We start from the raw sequence: 13,328 nt of genomic DNA, 5'->3' as shown, positions 1-13,328 counted from the left end.
GCATCTCTAATGAGGTTCCTGAGACCCTCCTGAGTGAAGGGAGTGGCTGACAAGCCGGGATCGCCCTCATGTCCTCCAAGAAGATTGCATGGATGAAAGCACGCCAGCCTGGCTACCTCAGGGAAGAGCCTCATTAGTGAAATGCATAAGAAAAGCCTTCCCCCTCTTCCTCTCCCCCACCCTCGTTTTTCTCTGCCTACACAGTCGAAGCCAGCTGGTGCTTTTTGTTCCGTGGTACTGTTTAAATATTGAAAGGATTTTTCATCCTGGACTTGGCAGGTGGGGGTGGGGCAGGGGGGTGGGGGAGAACTGCAGGAGGATGAACCAGGCCTGGCTGGGGTTGGCCGGCTGCAAGCTGGACCACAGTCCTGCCTCTCGAACAGTCTCACATCTGCAAACCAGGATCCAGCCGTAACTGCCTTCCCCACGCATCCCTTTCTCCAACTCCCTCCTGGCAGGCTCCAGCTGGGCAGAGTAAGGAAAACAGACCCTCCCAGTGTCCCTATTTTCCCTGATTTACAGAAGCCTTCTGGGTTTCTGATTTGATCCTGGAATGTCCCGCTTTTTCTTAGGACGTCCTTATTTTCATCAGAGAAATGTTGGAGGGTATGGAGTTATGAGACCCTCCAAGCCAAGGAGATAAGTAACTATACAACATTTAGAAGACATCTGAAGGCAGCCCTGTATAGAGGTTTATTAATGTTTGATGTTTTGCTATCTTTTTATATATATTGTTATCTTTTTATATATGTTTTGTTATCTTTTTATATCTGACTGGCTAGGGCAACCCAGTGTAAATAAGAAAATTAATTATTATTATTATTATTATTATTATTATTATTATTATTGAATAGGACATCCCTATTTTCATTTTTGGAGAAATGTTGGAGGGTATGGGAGAAATGGATGCCGCTTGAAAGGAGCTGGGTACTGGGACCTAGATGTAGCCCCCCATCAGGGACTCTATCTGGCATTCAGGACTCTCCATAGGCCATGCCTGCCCCACAGTCCTGCCCTCTTTCATGGGCCCTGCCACACACTCTCCTCAATTGGTTCTTCCCTGGCTTGAATACAACATTGAACTGTGAGAATGCCTCTCGCTTGCCTTGATAGAAGATGGAGGAAAGTATGTGTGTAGAAACCTCTGACAACAGTCTTATCTGCTGCCCCACTCACTTTTGGCACAGAGTCCACCTGCTTTCGTATCAGGCCATGTCATCCCTGGAAGGTGTCCCTTGAGGAACGGTGTCCCTTGGGCTGAAGAAGATTCCCTACTCCCACTTTAAAGAACCATCCCCCCACCCTAAATTTACTGGAAAGTATATTCAAGAATAGCATGACCCTTGAATGTGTTGTCTGGTATGGGTTGGTGGGTACCAAAGCCCACCTACTAAGCCCTGATTCCCCTGAATCCTCAAAGGCAGAGTCCTGCAATAACAACAGCCTCAGTGAAGAGATAGATATACTCCCTGGTTTGTCTCATGGGGAGCCATAGACATTGGAGCCTGCATCTCCTCACCTAAACTCCAGGGAGATGCTGGTCCACAGACTCCTCAGGAGATCAAGAAAGCCCTGGGGAGAGAATTGCACAGCTGGGAATCCCACTGAAACATCAGTGGCAGAAGAAAGCACCTGCCCTTTAACTTGAGGTTGAGGGCCTCCAGTTAATGACTACTTCACAGTGCTATAAAACTCATCCTGTTACTCCAGAATCTTGCTGAGATAGCATGACTGTTTGAATTCAGCTGCAAAAGTACTGTCCATGGTCCTGAATTCACATCTAAGTTGCTCTCCAAGGTACCACCTTTTGACTTGTCCTGCCTCACCCTTCTGCCTGACTGGGGAACCAGGAACTTCTGACAAGGAGCTTTATGAACCACCAGCCTTTCTCCATTCTGGACATCCCTGTGGATCATGACTGCTGAACTCCAACTCCCATCAGCACTAACTGTTGACCGTGCTGGCTAGGGCTGATGAAAGTTAGAGTTCAACAACACCTAGAGCCAACAAGGTGCACAGATTCTGTTGGACTACAATTCCCATCATCCCTGATTATTTGCCAAGCTGGCTGGGGCTGATGGGGAGATGGAATCCAACAACATATGGAGGGCACCACATTGACTCCACTCCATTCCCTGCTTCATACGCACCATTCTTGCTCCTGAACATGCGGTCTAAATGGGCAGGTCTATCAAGATAGGGGAAAGAGTGTTCCGAGCTCCACTGAATTTCTCCATGTACAAATTATGCTACACTCTGCTTTATAAACAGAAAGGACAAAAGGAGGGGTCTTTCTTATTCCATCCACTTTCATAAGCTCTTTCTAATATAAAAAAGAAACATTAAGCCACAAGCATGGTGTTAGAAATCTGTTCATGGAACATGTTCCCACATTACATTCAATGACTGCACAGTCTCTGCACCTGTGTACACAAATAGTTTATACTTGTGCAATTATTCATGCATAATGTTTAATGGGTGTGTAGTCTCTGTACACAATAGCTGTACAAATCACATAGTGAACACTCTTTCACACAAGCAGTTGGCAGCTCTTTACCCCTGGTTTTTGACACTTAAGATGTATATTTTTAGGACCCATCTTATTCCTGTGACTGTAAATTGTTTTCAGCTGCTTTTAATAACATAAAAACTGCCAAAAAATGATTTTTGACATACAGGCACTCCAATTTCTTGTTGTTGTTGTTGCTGCTGCTGCTGCGGTTGCTATTAACTAGTCACTTTACTCACATAAATGACTCAAAGCAACTTACAGAATCAACAGGAATGCAGAAAACATTTACAATAAACATAATTAGTAAAAACTGGGGGGGTGGAATCTATGCAAATAACTACTCCTGGCAATAGCTAGATGAAACAGTTGGTGCGTTTCAGTTTCAAGGTGGGAAACACAGCTGCATGGGGAGTGTCTGGAGGTGAGGAGGGATAATGCTCAGCTCATAGCAGCTTAGACGGCTTCAATGTGCTCTCTGCCAGGCTGCTTTTGAAGGGCATTTTGGAAATGACAGCTTGCCCTTCAGATATTTTGGCTACAACCTGGGCTGCAGGAGTCACTCAGCAGGAGGTATACCATATGTGGCCATAATATTGTACAGAGTGGATGTCATTTGCATGAAGTTCAGTCCCCAGCATTTCCAGGTAGGACTTCCATGAGAAACCCTGGAGAGCGAGTTCCTTGCTAGCTTCTTGGGCTGGCTGGAGATGATGGGAGTTGTAGTTCAGAACCTCGGGAACACACCAGGTTCAGAAAGGCTTCCTGTGATGGCCTGGGATTTGGACTCGGAGGCTGAACCTGAGGAATCCCAGCCTGCACAGAACCAGCTGAGCCAGGGCTGGGGCTTGAGCCTGAAGGGCCCCCACCTGTGCTGGATCCTCAGGTGCAGGCACCAGCTGAGTCTGCTCTGGCTCCTGAGGTGATGGAGGATCCATTGCCTGCAGGTTCTCCACTCTCAGCCCCGTCAGGGGAAGCTGAGGTTGCCTCTGGGTCCGGTAACCCTCCAGCCAGGAGAGCCTGAGCTGCAGAGGCTCAGGGCAGAGAGGCGGAGGGAACTAAGTTCCCGCAGGAGGAGTGCTCACCTCCAGGCCAGGAGAGGCGAGTCACCTGTGGACCAGGGCCACCTTATGCCTCGGGGCAGATAAAAGCCAGCCAGCCCCAGTCCCAAGTTGTGGGAGCAACATTGTTGGTAGCCAGTTCCTGCCTGCACCCTGCCTTGCCTCTCTGTCGGAGCTCCTGACTTCACCCGACTCCCTGCCTCGAACCCAGCTTCAGCTTTGACGGACTGTCTCCCTACTGCACCCTCAACCTTGGACTGGACTCGGACCTCGCCTCACAGTTAACCCTCGGGACCAGCACACTTCCTTAGTGGAAGATCCTTCCCCACAAACCCCCAGATTAAGTTTCTTGTGAAGGGGGATTGACTGTTAGACTACTTTGAGAATTGTAGCTCTAGGGGGTCCTCTTAACAATTCTCAGCACCCTTAGCTAACCAGAGCCCCCAGAATTCTTTGCAGGTAACCATGGCTATTTAAAGTGGTATCATAGAGCTTTAAATGAATGTGGCTAGAATGTCAACAAACTTTTCTAGGCATGAGACGTGAGATGCCGTGAAGCCTTTGTCCCTTTTCGCTACTGTTCTGGTGCAACCACTTTGGCAACTTTTCTTTGGCAGAAATATCCCTTCCACCAGTTGGGAACTGAGGCCATCTGTTGCTGACAGACCTAACAAGATTCTGCAGACAATCCCTGCTTTCAAACAGCAAAGCAGGAGCTCCTGTTTTACAGAGTGAGTATCTCTCTCTCAGGGACGCGGGTGATGCTGTGGGTTAAACCACAGAGCCTAGGACTTGCTGATCAGAAGGTCGGCGGTTCGAATCCCCGTGACAGGGTGAGCTCCCGTTGCTCGGTGCCAGCTCCTGCCAACCTAGCAGTTCGAAAGCACATCAAAGTGCAAGTAGATAAATAGGTACTGCTCTGGCGGGAAGGTAAACGCCATTTCCGTGCGCTGCTCTGGTTCGCCAGAAGTGGCTTAGTCAAGCTGGCCACATGACCAGGAAGCTGTACGCCGGCTCCCTCGGCGAGATGAGCGCCACAACCCCAGAGTCGGTCACAACTGGACCCAATGGTTAGGGCTAACTTTACCTTTACCTCTCTCTCTCTCTCTCTCTCTCTCTCTCTCTCTCTCTCTCTATCTCTATCTCTATCTCTCACACACACAAACACACACACACACACACACCTTCTCATTCTCAATGTTTCACCACCCCAGCCCTAAACTACCCCTAGCACTTACACACACACACACACGTAGACAGGCCTAGCTTAACAAAACTGCTAAGTGGGCCTCAGCACCACAGCCACAATCCAAAAGAGCCTCACTAAGACATCGCTCAAGTGATAGGAAGGGCTGTAGGCCAGCGGTAGGGCACCCGCCTTGCATGCGGAAGGTCCCAGGTTCAATCCTTGGCATCTCCAGGTATAGTTGGGAGAGCTCCTTGTCTGACACTTTGGAGAGCCTCTGTCAGTCAGTGCAGATGATGCAGAGCTAAATGAACCAATGGTCTCCCTTGGTATAAGACAGCTTCCTATATATATAAAAGACTTTGTATTTTAAAATGCAAGCTGCTGGTAGGAGGGGTTTGGTTTCAAACCAAAGCACTCTGTATATATAATTCATTAATACATGGCAAAAGCAGGCTGCTAGGTTTGCTTAGGGCAAGTTGTGCTCAGGCATGCAAATATTTTCCAGTGTCCTATGGTGGATCCAAGATATCTCTACACACGTGCAAGTGTTTGTGTAAGAGAGTGTGTGTTTATACAGCTCAACTATGGTACACCTGGGTACACAGACTGTACACTCATTGAGCATTACATATGAATAACTATGTATGTACACCGTGGCTATTTGTGTACACAGGTGTACATACACATTCTACACTCATTGAAGCTAGCATGTGAACACTCCTTAACCTTACCAGGGTCAGAAACTCTGCATGCTCAGTTTGAATCTAACTTTGTTTGGCTGAATGCATTTAGGAGCCCTATTCAGGCATTCCTGCTTTATGTCGAAAGGTTGGGTGTGGAGCGTGTGGGACTGGAACCTATAAGGATGTTTGGGAAAGGGGCAACACACACAGCTCTGCCCCCCTACTCTTAATTATGACATTTTGCTTCCACTTTTCCTCCAAAGAACTCAAAATGCTATACACGATCTCCACCATTTCATGGCCCAGGATCACCCAGTGAGTTTTCTGGCTGAGTGGGGATTCAAACCCTGGTCTCCCAGGTCCTAGTCCAACACTCTAACCACTGCACTACCTTGGCATCCTTGCACATATTCCTGGGGAAATGCTGACAGATGGGGGCACTAAAGACATTGGGGTCTGGGGTTGTCAAATGGGACCAGCCACTCAACTTTTACAGCTGTAACAACAGTTTGATCTGCAGAGATCAGAGGGTGGAGCTTTTTACAACCCTCCTCTGCAGTGTACTTAGCATATTGGTTCATCTCGATATGGATTCTAGCACTTACTGTTGCTGGGGGTGGGGAAAAATAGTCTTAGTGGCTGAAATCCAGAAGTACAATAAGAATGAAAAACAAGGATTTGAAAGAGTGCTTTAATATTTCTTTTTTTAAAATCTCATTAGTGTGATTTGTTTGTCTCTTTTAAAGTAATTGTTTCTCTGCAAAGCCAAGACCAGCTCATGCCACATTAAAAACTGGCTTGTCATTTCTCCCCCAGGGAGGACTGAGGCTGGATCCTGGGCTCACACATTTCATCCAAATAGCACAGCCTGTTCTTCTCATAAAAAGAGAATTGGATGCAGAGGTGACTCGTGGGCAGGAAGGAGAGTGAGCTGAAACCCAAATAGATGTATGAGGGCAAAGCCAGCGTTTTTTCTACTGGTGTACGGTTGCTACCAATGAACCAAAGCTTGATAATTCTGCATTTATACATTTGGTTCCACTGCAGGTGATCCATTAAGACCAGAGGTTCTCAACCTGTGGGTCCCCAGATGTTGTTGGACTACAACTCCCATCATCCCTGAGCTCTGGACTTGCTAGCTAGGGGTGGTGGGAGTTGTAGTCCAACAACATCTGGAGACCCACAGGTTGAGAAAGGCTGCACTAAGACAAAAGTGGGGCGCTGCCCCACTAAACTCAGTCTGCCCTCAGTCAGCCTGATTGACTTCTTCCTTACAACCAGTCCAGGAGGTGGCACTGCCTGCTGACTTCTTCCTCCTCCTTAGCCTCAGTGTCACCTCTGTAGAACACAGCAGGGAGAAGGAGGAGGATCTAGACAAAACTAGAATTAGTTGGCTTGACTCTCATTGGCTCTGGCTCCACCTACTGGTGGGCTCCCTGCTTCGACCCCTAGCAAGTCCAACAGGCACTAGCTGCCACTGTTCAGTTCAAAACATTCATAGAATCATAGAATTGTAGAGTTGGAAGAGACCCCAAGGGATATCTAGTCCAATCCCCTGCAATGCAGGAATCTTTTTGCCCAAGGTGGGGCACGAACCCCAGACCCTGAGATTAAGAGTCTCATGGGGTGGATTTTTCCTGCGAGCAACAAAGTTGCAAAAGGCTTTACATGAGCTGCCGGTGGGGGATAGGGGAGCTTTTAGGGATAGGGGAGAAATTCGCTTGGTTCACCTTTTAATAAAAACCTAGCAAAATCTGCACATCTCAAACCAATACCAAAACATAACTCTCCTTTGAAATCCACACTTCTCTGAATTTGCAGTGCAATTCTCCAACCAAATAATATGTCCATCTACAAGGGGGAAGTGTGCTTTAAAATGCATCTGTTAATGAAAATAGCATACAGCATGTGTTATATTAGGGGAAATTGCTTGCAAACATGTGTATTTGGGGGGAAATTCCATATAATATGGGGAAACGTGCATTAAATCACTGGCAAAGTTTCAGGAGGATATTATTATTACCATCATCATCATTTTTTAAAAAAGCACCAACTGATGCAGAATTTGACGAACTGAAGACTGGAAAAATGAGAAACTAGGGGAAACCAAAATTGACAACCTGCCCCTCTCCCAAAGGCAACTCTCTGGCAAGATCACTGTCAAAAGGGGCATCGCGAAGAAGTTCTGAGGGTCAGATGATGCTCTGCTTTCAACACACACACACACACACACACACACACACACACACTGGGAGGCAGTTTTCGGCTATTAAGCAGGACCAGCTGAGGCATCCAGTCCCAGGAGAAAGGGTGGGAGAGAAGCATGTGTTGATAGGCACAGTGGAACGGGGGGGGGGAGGCGCCTTCATTTCACAGGGAGGAGGGATACGGCATGGGGCAGGGATATAAAACAGACCGGGATAAAGCGAAGAAGCTGCAAGCTGGCAGGTTTTTCCTCTTGACAACGTCACAGCAGAGAAGCCAGTCAATGTTTCCACCAGCCAGCTCAATCTTTAATGAGGCAGCTACAAATGCAGAGAAGGGTTTTTTTCTCAGCTAGGCCCTTAAACTGGGGGGGGGGCGTCTTTTTACTTTCAGGGAAGGGTAGAGCTTATAAGCTTTAAAAACATTTTGGTATGGCCATCAGAGCTGCTGTGTTTCTGAAATTCACCTCGCCACAGCCCAACTCCACCTTCAGGGGGCAGAGTTTAACCTGGGAGCCCCTTTTCCCTCACCCCAGATATTTTGGGGGGCAGTGTGTGAAATGAATGCATAGTGTGTGTGCTAAGTGGTGAAGAATTTCAGTTTGAGTTGCATTTTATCGTGAATCTACTAAATTTGCCCTCCCTGAATCAATTCACAAATGGAAAAGGAGCTAACTCCTGAAATGTGGACATAGTTCTGGATTTTGCAGTGCAGTCCTCCAACCAAAATAATTTGCACTGAAATGTGTATATATTAGATAGAGCGTGCATAAAAATGCCTGCATTTGTGAAAATAGCACACACAAATGCATTATATCAAGGGAAACTGCTTCCAAAAATGTGTATGGCAGACAAAATTGTTTACAAAATAAATGTATCTTAGGAGAAGCGCACACGAAAGTGCTGGCGAATTTTCATGAGGACTTTTTATTTTTAAAAATTGCAAAGGGATGCAGGAATGCGGAGAAAATTCATTGGGAGAATGAAAAATTTAAGAGAAACCAAAACGGACAGATTCACACATCCCTAGCTGAGAGGCACACAAGAACTGGCTTAATCTTTCACCTTCCCTCTTAAAATCCTTGCGTGTTGAGATGCACTGCATCATGGAACCGTATCCCATGATGCAGCAATATTGTATCACCCATTTTTAAACAGGGCCAGTTTAAAATGTACCATAGAGACAAAAAAAGCAATGTTTTAAGTAGCACTTAGATCCAACTGTATCGGGAGTAAGTCCCACTGAACTCAATGAGACCTCGCATTGTACTAACCATTCTGTTGTACATTTGTAAATACTTCCTACATCTCATCTTAAGACAGAAACTATCTGAAGACAAATGTTTATAATTTACATCTGACACACACACACACCTCTAGCATGGAGGAGTTTGGTGTAACACAAGGGCTTCTACATCACACTGTGAGCATTGATTAGAATTTCATCAACACATCCTTTTCCAGATTATTCAGCAAGGGATGAGAGAGGAAATTGGGTTGGTTTGTAATTAAATATGAACCTGCTTAATTTGCACTTCTCAAAACACTATGGAAACTGAACATGGTCATCTTTTAAAACTTAACACTTCTCTGAATTTTTCAATACAGTTCTCCAACCAAATCAATGTGTACAAAAAGGTGTGATTTAGGAGAAGTTGTGCAAAATAAATTGCATATGTGAATGAAAGTAAGGCACTTAATTGCATTGTAGTATGGGAAATAGCATGCAAAAATTTTGCATACATTTCTCTTTGTATACACATAACAAGAAAAAAGCTTACTAAACTCCTGATTAATACTGAAAAGCCTTTTTTTATAAAAAAAAAATCAAACTCATGCAGAAATGTGGCATGGTGGTTGGAAAAATTAGAAAATGAAGCAGACAGATTCACTCATCCTAATCAGCAAATTTCACCTACAAAATTTAGAGTATTTCTCAGACTGGATTCAGACTGACAGCATCAAATACCCCAGACTTAACATCAACACAGAAGAAGATTCTGCCAGTGATATCCAGTACATGTTTACTCAAAGCTAAGTTCTGCTGGGTTCCATGGGGCTTACTCTCAGGTAAGTGGATATAGGCTTGCAGCCTTAACTGCTTCTAACTATTGTTAGATGCCCACCCAAACCCCCTCTATCACATACATTTGAGTGGAATATGTCCAACAGTATTAAATATTATGCCTTTTGTACAAGTAACTCTCCTGTGATTTTATATACTTCTAATTTAGATCGCAGTGCCTTGTTTACTTTCTTACAAGAAAATCTCACTTTCCCGACTTTTAGCAACCCTGATATGTTATACCTGCAAGTGAATCAGCCATTAGTAATAAGCCAGAATGAATAATTTAGAATTGCACGTACTGTATCTGGAGTTACTTGTATCTGATGTTATTCATGGCTTCACGGGTGATAAGATAATAAAATCAAAACACTGAATCGGCAGCACTTTCAGAATGTTGGTATGTTTATGAAACAGGTAGCTAATATTTGTAGTTTGGGCAAATGAATCAACTAATTAACCAAATCCACCATATCAGCAGATCTTAACAAGCCTGAAAATTAGGCACTAACCTGGTCATATGTGACAAGCAAAAATCTGTTCTAGAGCCCTTTTTTTATAAATTGTGTTTTCCCAATTTCCCCTTCAAAGGCCACATAGTCTTATGTGTGATCAGGAGCACTAGTAAGGTTTTGGGGGCTAGTAATTTTATGGACCTATCCACAGGGCTGATGTACAGTAAAACAGGCAGAAATGAAACAAGAATTACTGGGGGAAATAAAATGATCCAGATTTTCCTCATGATCAACTTTGGACCAACCAATCCAAGAAGTAGAAAAAAACACCACCCTCATTCAACTTTACCAGTTTAGATGCAGGCATCATGCTTTCTCCTAGATGCCTTTGTTTCTTGGGAACGAACACGAGTCCTTAGGATTCTTAATGATCCATTGAGCAAAGCATTTTAAGATGCACATATGTCATTGCCTCTGAACCAAAATAATGCAACGGCTTACCTCATCTCAAGTTCTTCCCTTGCCCCCCTTCCTGCATCTTATATTGGACTCAAAGGGCACCGTCTGGCCCCTTTAAATTCTTGCCAGCACAAATGCAAAGACTATTAGCCAGAGAACCCCATTCGCAGCAACCACTCAAAGGATTAGCAAACCCCAGCTGCTTGGTAGAAGTGAAGCCTCACATTAAGGTTTAATGTAACCGTAGTACAAGCCTGCCAGGATGCGAGAAAGGGGGCACACGGAACGAGCGTTGCAAACTGAAAGCTACATTCGCACATTTTCCTCCTCCTGTATATCAAACCATCAAGGGAGGTGTGCTTTACAACAATAAGCATACAGTGGACTTTGATCTCAGAATAGCAATGGGTGACTCTGTCCATTTCAGTTTCTCTCAGTTTCTCATTTTTTCCAATCTTAAGCTCAATTCTCCACAGCAATTAGTGGATATTTATGTGTATTTTTAAATCCTTATGAAAATTCACCATCCTTTTAGTGCGAATTTCTCCTAATAGGCACAATTTATTGCGATTTTACCTGGCACACACATTTCTCCAGAGTCATTTCCTTCTAATAAAATGCCTTTTTATATGTTGTTTTCACTAATATATGCATTTATATGCACACTCTACCCTGGCATATGCATTTTTGTACACATTTCTTGGCTAGAGAATGGCAGAGCAAAATTCGGAGAGGTGCAAATTTCAGAAGATGGCTGTGTGTCAGTTCGTATCTGCATTTTGAAAGTGAGATTTATGTATGTTTGCCTTAAATGAGAACTAGTTCACATTTCTCCCACATCTCTATCTCAGAACAGTTACTGAGGTGGGGAATTCCTATTCCTTACCCATCCCACTTGTGCTAGTTTTGCATACTATCCATAAGAAGAAGCGAAGCCCCAAATGCAAGGTGGGCAAGGTCCATGTGTTATGGCCAAAGGTCATCATTGCAGATGGATTGTACCCCACACCAGTAAATCCATGTCATCAGGTAACAGGAGAGTGTCAGGAACTGCCGGCTGAGGTTCTTGGAGCCAAGCCAAGGAGCTACAGCTTTACGTTTGGCAAAAACCTAGCAGTGCTCTCATTAGGAACAAACATTGCCAACTCAACATGAGCACGCTTTGCAGATTTAAAATAAATAAATAAAAATAAATCAAGTTCATTTCTGATACAACTGCATTTTATTTTTATGGGGATGGCAAAATATTTGTTCCTTTCAATATCCCTGCTCTCATCTCCGGGGTGTAGGTTGGGAAATTATCATTATTCAAAATGTCCATTCAAGCACTTCTGGTGTGTATAATTTAGGGTCGTTTTGTTAAAAGTTCCATTCAATTTATGTTCCCACATGGTCATTTTCACCCCTCACTCCCCTGGTACTTTTTTCGCTGTCTCTTAAATTTGATCCAGAGAGATCAACTATACGCAAAATATAAATTCGCTAGCATAATAAAAAGTTTATTGCATTCAATTTTTTATGGATTTCTCCACCTCTGCTTCTGAACTGATATTCACTTCTGACCTGTCCCCAAGGCCAATCTGGAACGGGATATTTGCTAGAAACCACCAGTTCGCGGCTAGCAAAATGCACCAGATTGCAATGTAACATCTTTTGAAGCCTAGTGCTGGTCTCCAAATGATACCCAGACGTCCTGTGCATTGGGGGAGGGGGAATAACCAAGCAACACACCCATCCGCAACCCTTCTGGTAGTCCAGGTACACGCAAGAGCTCTTTTAAGACATAACCCACACATCCTCATGCCAAAGATGAGCTGGGGGCACCGATGAACCTTCACCACCCGAACGAACCCTTGACGAGCTCAGGGGACTTTGCAATCTCCCTTCTCCCCTCCTCCCCTTTCCGCCATCCCTTCCTGTTCCCTGCCTTTGCTCTTCGGATGAATCCTTTACTGCTGCACTGTAGCTGGACTTCCAAGGAAAAGTAGGGCCAAATGCACCCAGGAATTAAAAGGAAAAGAAAAGAAGGAGCATTTCTTACCAGAATTAGTCAATGTTTCGTTCCAGAGCTGCTACTCATTTGTTTATTTGCTCCCCGGTCATTTTTCCCCCCTTCCCTTCTTCTCCTTTTGCCTCTTGGCCCCTCAAATGTGGGCGTCAGAGGGGGATTAAGCAGACCAAATGTTCTGGCAAGCCGAGCGGATCAACCCACTGAGGACAGGCATCCAGGTAAGGAGAGATCAGCAACGAGAGAGTCCATCAGCTAGGAAGAGAGAGAGAGGGAGTCTCTCTCTCTCTCTCTCTCATCCACAGACATACACACACACACACATACACACACACCCCAACAACAAAGCTATACGGGGAAGCTGCAGGCAGAACAGATGGGAGGGGTGGGGAGGGAGGGAAGGAGGGAAGGAGGGAGTAGGGCGTCAGGGAAGACTAACGTAACAGATGTGTTGACTTTAACTTATACAGAAAATTGATTATGCTTGGCGCAGAGGGAATGAGGGGGAGACAGAGAGAGACAATAGTCGTTATTAGAAGGAGGGAGGCAGTTTGGAACACCAGGCTTCAGTATTGCTTTGTTTCTCCTATTTTATTCCGGTATCCGAAGGAGCAGGACATGTGTGTTGGAGGGGTGGACTCTTTGCTAAGGGTGAAACACTGAGCCAGAGGGATCTCTTCCATTAAACGAGAGCC

At 45.0% G+C, this 13,328-nt stretch overlaps 1 protein-coding gene across 2 annotated transcripts in view; it reads right to left on the bottom strand.

Annotated features, from left to right (window-relative positions):
* The window catches only part of SV2B (synaptic vesicle glycoprotein 2B), a 71,288-nt gene extending 58,296 nt beyond the window's left edge, over positions 1–12,992 (bottom strand). Inside the window, exon 1 of one of the 2 annotated variants that reach the window (XM_083475076.1) lies at positions 12,667–12,992. The gene's annotated coding sequence lies outside the window, so the exon portion shown is untranslated. Of the gene's footprint in view, positions 1–10,667; positions 10,924–12,666 lie in introns of those variants that run through there. The other variant, XM_083475077.1, reaches the window with a different exon arrangement.
* Positions 12,993–13,328: the final 336 nt, after the last annotated feature.

This window comes from Podarcis liolepis, assembly GCF_965112155.1.
Source record: "Podarcis liolepis genome assembly, chromosome: 14".
Lineage (NCBI taxonomy): Eukaryota > Metazoa > Chordata > Lepidosauria > Squamata > Lacertidae > Podarcis > Podarcis liolepis.
This window is presented reverse-complemented; position numbering and strand designations above follow the sequence as displayed.